General features: G+C 43.5%; 1 pseudogene; it reads right to left on the bottom strand.

Moving 5' to 3' along the window:
• Positions 1 to 8,697: 8,697 nt before the first annotated feature.
• Positions 8,698 to 9,409, bottom strand: LOC103598122 (annotated as a pseudogene).
• Positions 9,410 to 10,466: the final 1,057 nt, after the last annotated feature.

The following is a 10,466-nucleotide window of genomic DNA, read 5'->3' as shown; positions in this document are numbered from 1 at the left end:
TATTGAATTAACTCAATTTTGACACATCTTCTCCAGGATTCTGGATGGCCACAATTTGTAGGGAAATTTGCAAGAGAGGGATGTGGGTTGAGTTACAGTCCCCAGTTCTGTATCTGGTCTCAAAGCTCAACTGATACTTATCATCCCTCTGCTCTACCACACATTACAGATTCTCTCCACTCCAGCTAGTGTTTCTGCTGCTCTAGGTGGCTTCACTGGTGGAATGACTAGACCCTCATCCCTGAGAATCTGAACTCCTTTCTGTCATGTCCATGTCAGTCTTTGGTGTCTACATCTTGCCCATTAACAGTTAAACTTGGCATGGGAGTAAGAAGAGACATCCCAGTGGCAAACATATTCCTCCCTGCCCCCACTATGTGGCAGCAACCCTGCATCCTGATGATGGCAAGGGTCAGCTGCTCCTGGCAGTGTGGTGATGTCTTTCTTCAATGCTGCTCTACTGACATGAGGAGCACAATGTGATCAGGAGGCAGCCATAGCTTCTATTTCAGTGAGACTCTTCTGTCCCTGTGTGAGCATGCTCCTCTGGAACCAGGACTTCTGGACTCCCAGAGCCCAGAGTTGTAGGCATGGGATACCCAAATTCTTTAAGTGGGTCAGTAAGAGTGATGGTGCAGGGCTGCTCCTACTTCCATCTCTAGGTTTTTAGACCCAAGTAGGCTGTCCATGGAAGACATTCCACCTACAATGGCCACTGGTTTAAGGACACCTGACACCTCAACTGCATCTTTAAGAGGGCGCTTTTTCACCATCAGGCTAGCCACATTTGGATGATGTGGTGTGTGGTAAGATCAGTGGATTCTGTGTGCCCACTGGTTTTCTCTTTGGCCATTGAGAGGGTCCCTTGGTCCAAGACAATGTTGTATGTATGCAGTTTCATGTTGGTGCAGGGATGGGACTAGGGCAAGGTGAGTGGGATGCCTTGGATGCAGACTTTAGGATGACACTCATTGTTTTTCACCCTGGGTGCCTCTCTTGCCTCAGCTTGGTTCTGGCCCTGACTCTGTGAGTCCTTGGATAATAGTGCTGGTTGTGGCATTCTGGGAAGACGGCGGGATACACTCAGAATATGTGTCAACCTTAGTTAGGATAAATTGCTGCCACTTCCAGCATGCAAGATTGCAATTCTGACCCAAATGTACATAGGTGGCTGGTTGGCCTCCTTGAGGTATGGTACCATATTGGGGTCCTCAGTGTCGGTCTTTGCTGCTGACAGGTTAGACACCAAGCAGCCGCAGCAGCAGCCGATCAACCTTGGGAGAGGGAGATCATGCTGCAGGGCTTGTGCATGGCCTTCTCTCTGTCACCATGGCTGCTCCATTCATGATCCCATTGCACCAGCACTCGGGTGGCCAAGGACAGAGGCTGCCTGATGTTTGCTGGATCTTATCCACTTGGTTGTTTCCTGCCTCGTTTGCAGTGGATGCCCTCTGGTGGGCACTAATGTGTGATGCACCTGTATAGTTCAGTGGATTTTACTATATTCACAGAGTTGTGCAAACATCATCACCATCTAATTTTAGAACATTTTCATCACCCCCAAAAGAAACCCTGTATCCTTTAGCAGTTATTTTCCTTTCCCACTCCTACTGCCCTCCCCCTGCCTCAGCCCTGGGCAACCACTAATCTACTTCCTGTCTGTATTGATTTGTTTATTCCAGGCATTTTGCATAAATGGAATCATTTAATGTGTTTATTTATATCTTTGGTTTTTTTTCACTAAGCAAAATGTTTTCAAGGTTCATCTATGTTGTAGCATGTATTAGTTCTTTATGACTTTTTTAAATTGTCAAATGATAGCGCATTGTATGGATATGCGACATTTATTTATCTGTTAATCAGTTGATGTACATTTATGTTGTTTCCACTTTTATGTATTTTGAATAATGCTGCTATGAACATTTGTGCACAAGTTTTTGTGTGGACATATATTTTCATTGTTCTTGGGTATGTGCTTAGTTGTAAGATTGCTGGGTCATATGATCACTTTATGTTTAGCATTTTGAAGAAGTGGCAAACATTTATGCAGTAGCTGCACCAGTTTACACTCCTACCAGCCAGTTATGAGTGCTGCATACATCCTCTTTTGCTAGCCCAGACATCTTTAGTAACACAGGATCTGTGGGTCATAGGGCCCAAGTGACAGGGCTGCTTTGGGTTCCCCTCAAAACTGACATCCTTCCACACCACTCAGTAAGGGTGAGTGAAAAATCCACAAAGCTTTTCTACAATTTTCATGTTGCCTTTTTCTTGATTCAGCATTCTCTTGGTTTCTGTAAACATTTGAATATTTTCTAGAGTTCTGAAAAAGTTTGTTTGGACAGTTTCTGCTTACTTTTTGATGTTTCTGTGGGTGGAGATGAGCTTGGAAGTCTTATCTCACCATTTTATTAACATTACTCCCTGAGTAAGCATTTATGTAAGAGAATTTGGAAGATTAAAAAAAAAACAGATCCCTAGAATTTATTCATTCTGTCAAACTAAAACTTTGTACACTTTGACCAGCATCTCTACACCCCACTCCCAGCCTCCAGTGACCACCATTTTACTCTGTTTCTATGAGTTCAACTTTTTTAGATTCCACATATAAAGGAGATCATATAGTATTTGTCTTTCTGTGCCCGGCCTATTTCACTTAGCATTATTTCCTGCAGGATCATCCACATTGTGGCAAATGAAAGGATTCCTTCTTTTTAAAGGCTGAATAGTATTCTGTGTGTGTGTGTGTATTAAATTTTCTTTATCCGTAGACACGAGAGGTTCATTCCATATCTTGGATTTTGTGAATAATGCTGCAATAAACACAGAAGGGCAGATATCTCTTTGCCATACTGATTTCATTTCTTTTGTATGTATACCCAGAGGCGGAGTTGCTGCATCATATGGTTGTTTTGTTTTTAATTTTTTGAGGAACCTCATGCTGTTTTCCATAATGGCTGTAATAATTTACATTCCCACCAACTGGACTCCTGGATTGTACCTTTAGTAGGAGAAATGTGACCTCCCCTTCGCCTTCTCCTGTTCTACTTTGGCTGGAAAGCTGATGTGGCAAGAAGTATGGAGGTGATCAAGAACCATTAAGATGAGGCCAACTCTCCAGGAATGGGAGAGCAGCAAGTTGGAAGGAGCTCTCATGTCTAAAACCTTGGAGTCACCATTTATTAGACCATTTCAGGGCAAATAAAATTCTCTCTTTTTCCTCTTTTAACAAGTTTCTGTAAGAGCAGCCAAATCAAAAGTTTAGCTCATAAACTGAAAAAATGTATAAGATGTTTTCCCTGTTCTTAATACATTCATTTTCCAAGACATTTATAATGATAGTCGATCATTCCAATAACATTACACTAAAGAAAAAAAGGTGCAAAGAGGTAAAAACAAAAACACCAAAGAGGAGCAATTATAAATTGACCCCATCACATTGCAATAGAGAAAGTGCCAGGAAATACAAACTGCCTGGTGGATATAATAAAGTGGTAAATGTTCTCCACTTGTCACCAAGGTCTACTTTCCATCCTTCTCTACCCAGATTTGCACTCCAGTAGGGTACAGAAAGGTATTGATGGGCTCCTTTCCCCTGTGTCTCCTTCTTAGGTTCAAAGGAGAACACTGACAGGAGATTGCAGGGCAGGATGTGAAGGATATCGGGATTATTAATCTATCTCCTGGCTCTCTCCCTGCTATGAGTTGACAGTCCAGCGTTACCTACCTAATGACACAGTCTCCATCTGTTGACCCTTCCTACAGTTACAACTGTACCTACAATCACAGCTACAGCTACAGCCTTCTCTTGAGTTCTGGTAACAGTTTCTTCCCCTTGTTTCTTTAGCCTAGATGTAGTAAAAGCTCCTTCCAACTAATTGCCTTTGGGGTTTCACCGTCCCTTTTAATATTCCCTTAATCTGCCTATCTTTGTAAATAGTGCCTTAATTAAAGTCTCCTTAATTATTCCCGTTTCGGCCATCTATTTCATGCTAGGACACCACCAGATATACAAAGGGGAAAACTTTTGAAAAGCAAGGAAATCAGTGAAATCTGAGTTATTCACAGCACGTTAGCTTTGAAAAGTGCACATGTGCCCTAATTTGCTTCCTAACTTAAGGAAAGCAGTAGATTACTCACCATGACAGCAAATTAGCATGACTGAGATGAAGGAGAGAATGGTGAGACTGCCCAATAAGGGAGAACAGTCCTGGTTTACATTTCAGATCTCCCGGTCAAGCCTGCAGCTCCCAAAGTTGCCAGGAAGGAGCTTCATGTCTCCTGTCTTTTCCTGCTGGAGCCCCTGTGGCTCCCTGAATACTCCTTTCCAAGGTGGAGTTACGTGGATATGGACTAAGAGGAAAAACACAACCATGGCTTTGGAAATAAGTTCTCAGTAAACTCTAACCTTTCCTCCATTCTTCTTGCTGGAGATAGCAAGCTGACTGCTGACCGATGCTGAAGGGAAGAGCCTTCTGGGACTGAGAGTCACCAGAGGACACTTCTCTTGCCTGGAGAGGTGCCTGCAGTAGCTGGAGGGAAGTCTAATGCTATAGTGAGGCTTATCAACATGCTGGAAAGCCCTGTGATTTTCTATACAGGGGCCTGCTGGCAAATGAGAGAGTGGTGTCTTCTGAGTCACGAGCCCTCACAAGATGTTTTTCAACATTTGGTCTGACTCTACTCCTATCTCTCAACCTCTGCCCATCTCCACCCCTTCAGTTTCCCTTCCCTACAAGTGATGGTTGTTCCAAAGCTTTTTCTGCTGAATGTGTGCATTAACAGCAATGACAAGCAATGCGAGCTTGTGCTGGGAGGCTTTATAACTAAGAATAAAGCACACCGTCCTTACTTATCACTCAAGGCTCTCTGTGGCCTGACCCACCCTTTTTCTTTATCAAAGTAGTAATGTGAGCATGTTTATGATTTCTTTCCAAAAAGTACAGAAGTGTATCAAATAAAAGGTGAAAGTCTTCCTGAATCTTATTCTCTAGAAGCAACAATTCATTAGTTTTGTTCTTAAATCTTTTTTTAGTTATGATTATAGCTTTGAACAGTAACTTTTTATTTTTATTTAAAAAATTTATCTGTGTTAACCACTGGATAAATTGACCCCCCTTGTGAGATGTAGAGAAGTTAGCATACATACCAGCCACACTCAACTCTCTAGGGACAGACACAGAATGAGTGAGAGACGGATTTAAGCAGATGGGATTTTGTCAGGCAAGTTTGCAGAGGGAGTGTGGCAAAGGCATGGAGGCTGTGTGCAATGTAGTGATTATAACAATGGATCATGGAACCTTAACATGGCAACAATGGAGATGAAGAGATGATGGTCAATGGGATATGTGGGGTCAAGAAACTAGAGGTCAGGATGGTGTGCGAGAGTCATTGGAGTTGAGGCACTAGGGAAAATAATTGTACAAATCGGAGGTAAGGAATCAGAGGTAAGGCAGTCCCATCTTGAAACTGAGACTTTGGAGGTGATGCCGTTGTGGGTGATGTCAAAATTTAGGACTGGGTGGTTAGAATGGGGTGGATGGCAATGCTAAGAAAGGAGGTGTTTAGAAGATGGAGAAAATGGATTGACCATCTACATAGATACTGGAGCCACCACGAATGAGGTCAGGGTGATGCTGGAGAAGTCTGTAAACTAGGCACTTAGGCCAGGAAATGATATAATAAACTTTCACATGCCCATCCTAAAAATTAAGCATATGTTAAAATTTTGTCATATTCGCCACCAATTTTTATTTTAAAATGAATTAGTAAAACTACAGACACAACAATGGCCCAACCCTACAGTGCTTCTCTCTCTGTGGCTCTTCAGAGATTCCAAAATTGATGGGCATTGTTCTCTCACATGTGTAACAGAATGTTAAAAAAATCTAAGTTTTATCTAAATATCAAAATACTACAGAGCATACATTTCAGAAGGGGTGCAGTATAACTTGCAGAATTTTAAAATACAGCTTCTTATAACTGGATACCCAACTTTCAAGACATCATCTATATCAAGGTATTAAAAGGTTTACAGTTATATTTTTATGTAAGGAATAAAACGTTGAATTTAATTTAAAGAGGAGTCATCTCACCCTCTCTCATTTTGGATTTTCACCACAGAGCTCTCATGATAGACAACGTCTTTAGTGAAAAGTGTTCAACCGATGAAATCATAAGACTTTCAATGCTGACTCTCATAGTAACCCTAGTCTGAATTTGTGACATTACATAAATGCACCTTGCTGGGTATATAGACTACAAGCACTGTCTGCTTGCCTCTTCCCACCCGAAGGAAGCTCTGACCTACAGCCATGCCCTACTATGGCATTTCAAAATCAAGGGGGTAAATACAGGACGAAGATTCAGCAGAGAGCTGTACCTGAGAGAGCACTGGATCTATAGTCAGGAAGCCTGATATTGTATTTTTTTCTTTTTAATTTGGCCTTAAAATCTCTTTCAAGAGAGTGACTATAAACTCTAGCCCTGCCCTGATGGAGCTCCAGGGGAGGTGGTCATGGATGTTTACAGTGTGCCTTTCAAGGGATTCTTCTTTATCCTGGCAGATGGCCTCATGTCTGACCAGTAACCAGGTGTCCCTCTCACAGGAAACTTGTTTATACTGGCAGACACCACTGTGGATCTTCTCTAACCTGTGTCCAGTTTATTCCTTCCAAAATAACCACTTTCTAGGAAAGCCCTGACCAGGAAAGAAGTTAGGTTCTTGTGCGTTGGTCAGGTGAGACATGGAGGAGGCAACTCACCAAAACACATGAAATTAAAGAAGCTGTTTATTACTTTCAGGTTCCAGAGAAAAGAGGAAAGCACCCCTCACAGGGCCAGCAGGAAGCGGGAGCTGTTCAGAACACACATGCTCAAGCAGTGGAATGAGACACAGAGAGGGGAACCTGTTGGGTGAAGCCTTTATTGGGGTTCAGGGCATTACCCAATCAGACTTCCCACAGGGAGTTCTAAATGGTGGATTTAGAGCAAGCAGACATGAGTTCCACGGAGTCACATCATGACTGAGAGGCGAGCAGTATGACATATCTGTGCGGTCCATGCAGGGTGCGGGGGTCAGTGGGGCGAGTGAAGTAGGTTGTATCTAGCTGTCCCAGGGGAAGAAGGTACAAGGCAGATATCTGGATTGACCACACTGAGGAACTGGGAGGAGGCAGAGACCTGTTGACTGTGTCAAGGGTGACTAAGCCCTGCTTCTGATATAAGGAAGTCCAACTTATAATTAAAATGGATGCTGAGGCAACATGTTATAAGAATTCACTATATCTGAGCTCTGTATACTGAACTGTGTTATAAGAATGATTGAAATATTTGGTTGGAAAAATTGAAAACTATGGATGATTATGTTTTCAAGCTACTTTGCACTATCTCCTGAGTACTCAGAGTTCATCCATCAGCTCCCCTCTGTGAGGGTCAATCTGAGGAGCAGCCTCACTGCCTGTGAGCAGCAGAGAGCCCACTGTGTTGTTGTACCATCTATCTCATGGTGGCACCTTCTGTCTGCTTGAGTTCTTTGTGGAAAGAGTAACCACTGGCACCGAATAGTCCTGAACTCTGTACTGACCCTAAACTTTATCAATACAACTGATATGATTATGGAAGGGTAAGATGTTTTCAATCCTGCTCCTCAGGAGAACTGACCATTAAATTGACTAAGTCACAACCAGAACAATCAGTACAAAATCTTGAGACTTAATGGTATCTCCCCCAAACCAATAAATCTGTAATCTAATAATAGTTTCCAAAATACTTTCCATTTCAAAATCAACACTGAGGTTGCAATGGCAAACTGGAACTGGTGACACATATTTCTAGACTCTACACTGGTCAGGGAAAGAGCTAATTAAACACTTTAATAGTTCTCAAGGGCAAAGATCACATTTTTCATTGCTAGAACCCAAGGCCAACTTGCGACGATGTAAGGGACAAATGCCTCCAGAGGACTTTTCATAAGCCCGATTTTCTGGGCTGTTCATATGCAGGCAGAGAATCTATCTCTAAGGACACCATTTCCTAAAATGACAGACAACCCAATGAGATCTAGAGCATTTCTACCTGGAGCAATGCCCCAATCACAGAACTGAACGTGATTCTCAAGGGGAGCACAGTCTGAGAAAAAAAATAAGGAATCTTCTCTTTCTAAACCAGCAGATATAGAAAAACTAAAAACAGGGTTTTATGGTTTTGGATAGGACTTCTTTCCATTGCAATAAAACTAAAAGTAAAAAGTGTTGAATGAGAAAAGATTCAGAGAAGACAATATAAGAAGTTTATTTGTATCATAGAGAAGGACACAGATGTTCTACTTTTAGACTAATGCTTTCTCTGAGTAGAAAACCCATATTAAAAAAATAAATCTATCTGAAGCGACTGGGGAATAACTGAGGCACTTAAGAAGCACAAGACTGAGAAAGGAGCAGGTAATTGTCAAGTACGGCGGGGCAGTGTTGACTCTCAACGTCACCTCTGACTGGCCAGGGCAGAAACTCTTCATCACTGCCCACATCTACTTTCCAACCTCTCCAGGCTTTCTGAGGAAAGAGGCCTCCACATTTATCCATCTCAGGAGATTCTTGCAGAGCCCTCTGGAGGCCCAGCCTGAGGGGCTTCTCATATCAACGCTGCCTAAAGAGCCAACAAAGAAGCAAATTATGGGTTTCTGCAGCTGTTAGCAGGTCAGGATAAACACAATGCAACCAAAGCAAAAGAATGAATTTTAATCAGTTTGAACCTACAACTCAAGAGAAATTGGGTGTTGTTGGGCAGGCCATAAAAGAGGAAGAGCAGGACCAGAAACAGAATGGTCACATAGAGCCTAGTCAGCTGCATCCCCTAGGAGCCACACAGAAATGTGGCCAGCAGCATTAGGCTGCATCCAGAGGAGAACACATGTAAGAACATCAGCCGCATGGTAATAAAGAAACTAAAGGTCTGACGGCAAGCAAAATTTAGAGCCCCCAAAACAAAGCTGCAGTAGTTCCATTCCAGGATGCTGAGCAACAGGGATGGGGCTGAGAGGACACATGCAATATCTGAGTTGTGTCTCTGGAAGTGGCAGTGGTACCAGATGAGCCACAGGACAGACAAGTAACACTCAGGAGTAATGGCGCAGACCATGCTCGGGCTCGTGAAGTAGGAAAGGCTTAGCATAGTGACATAGAAGCAGGGGATGGAGGTAAAGATGGAATTGAAGGTGGTAATCAGTTCCAGCAGGTAATCTATAATCTAGAAGCAGAAAGAGGAAGTCTACCCTGGCCAGGAAGAGACTGTAGACTGGGAAGGTGTTTCTGCACATGTAGAAGCCCAGGAGCTGGAGCACAACCTCATTTTCCACCAGCCCAACTAGGGCAATGATGAGGATCAGCAAGCCTGGGATCAAGGTCTGCATGTTGAAAGTTTTGGGAAAGGCCTGGTTACTTCCATTGAAATGATGTTTCTGCTGTTGATGGGACTGGCGCCATTTTAAGAAAACTCCTCCATTTTGTAAACTCAGGTGGGAAAAACCCCAACAGGAAAATGTGGGAGGGGCTGGGAGGAGCCATGCTAACTGCAAAATTAGCTTATGTACTGTTGGCTTGCTTGCATTGGCTAATAACTCCTAACGCGGTGATCGGGCAACCGAGTTGCTGTGCTTGCAGCTTTAAAAACTGAAAGTAAAAACGGCTTGGGCCACATCCTGAATTGGCTAGTGTGGTCCCAGGTGCTGGCAATAAAGTTTTATTTTTTTTCTGTATCAGTATCTGAGGGTGATTTCTCCCAATGCCTATAACATTTGGGGGCTCATCTGGGATCACCATTACCCCTCGGGGACCAACCCCACAATGCTGGGGATTTTTCCCCACACTACAAAATCTCTAGGGGGGAGCTCCTGAAAAGATGTTCCTCAGCCCTGGAGGCACAAGATCTTCTGCTGGCCAGCTTAGGATTTTCCAGCACCTCTAGATTTGGGTGAGTTGACTCTTTTGGTGGGGATCAGGCCAGACTGGACACAGTTGCAATGCCTCTTCCCTGGACCCAGCAAGACGTCGCTGTGGTCCACTTGGGGGCCTCCCTTGGTGGCCAAACTTGTGTATTATCTTTGTGTTTGTCTTTATATTAACCTTGTGAGTTTATATAGTTGTGAGTCTTGTTTTGCATTTGGGTATCAGAGCTCTGATTTAGGGACTTTGTGGAGGGCTGGACGCAGCACTACTTCCCAAGTCCAGGACTCCCACGAGACATCGTCGGGTCCTTTGGTTTGGAATTGTTTGGAAATTTGTTGTGGCCACTTGTCTTTGTCTTCCCCCCCCCCCTTTTTGTCTTTTTTTGTGACCGGTAACGGGATTGCAACCCTCAGTGTCGCGCCTGCACCGCGACCGGCAACGGGATTGCAACCCTCGGTGTCGCGCCCGCACCGCGCTCAACCAGTGAGCGGACCGGTCTCTACATGGGATCTGAACCCTTGG

Source organism: Galeopterus variegatus, unplaced genomic scaffold (genome assembly GCF_000696425.1).
Source record: "Galeopterus variegatus unplaced genomic scaffold, G_variegatus-3.0.2 Scaffold2508, whole genome shotgun sequence".
Lineage (NCBI taxonomy): Eukaryota > Metazoa > Chordata > Mammalia > Dermoptera > Cynocephalidae > Galeopterus > Galeopterus variegatus.
This window is presented reverse-complemented; position numbering and strand designations above follow the sequence as displayed.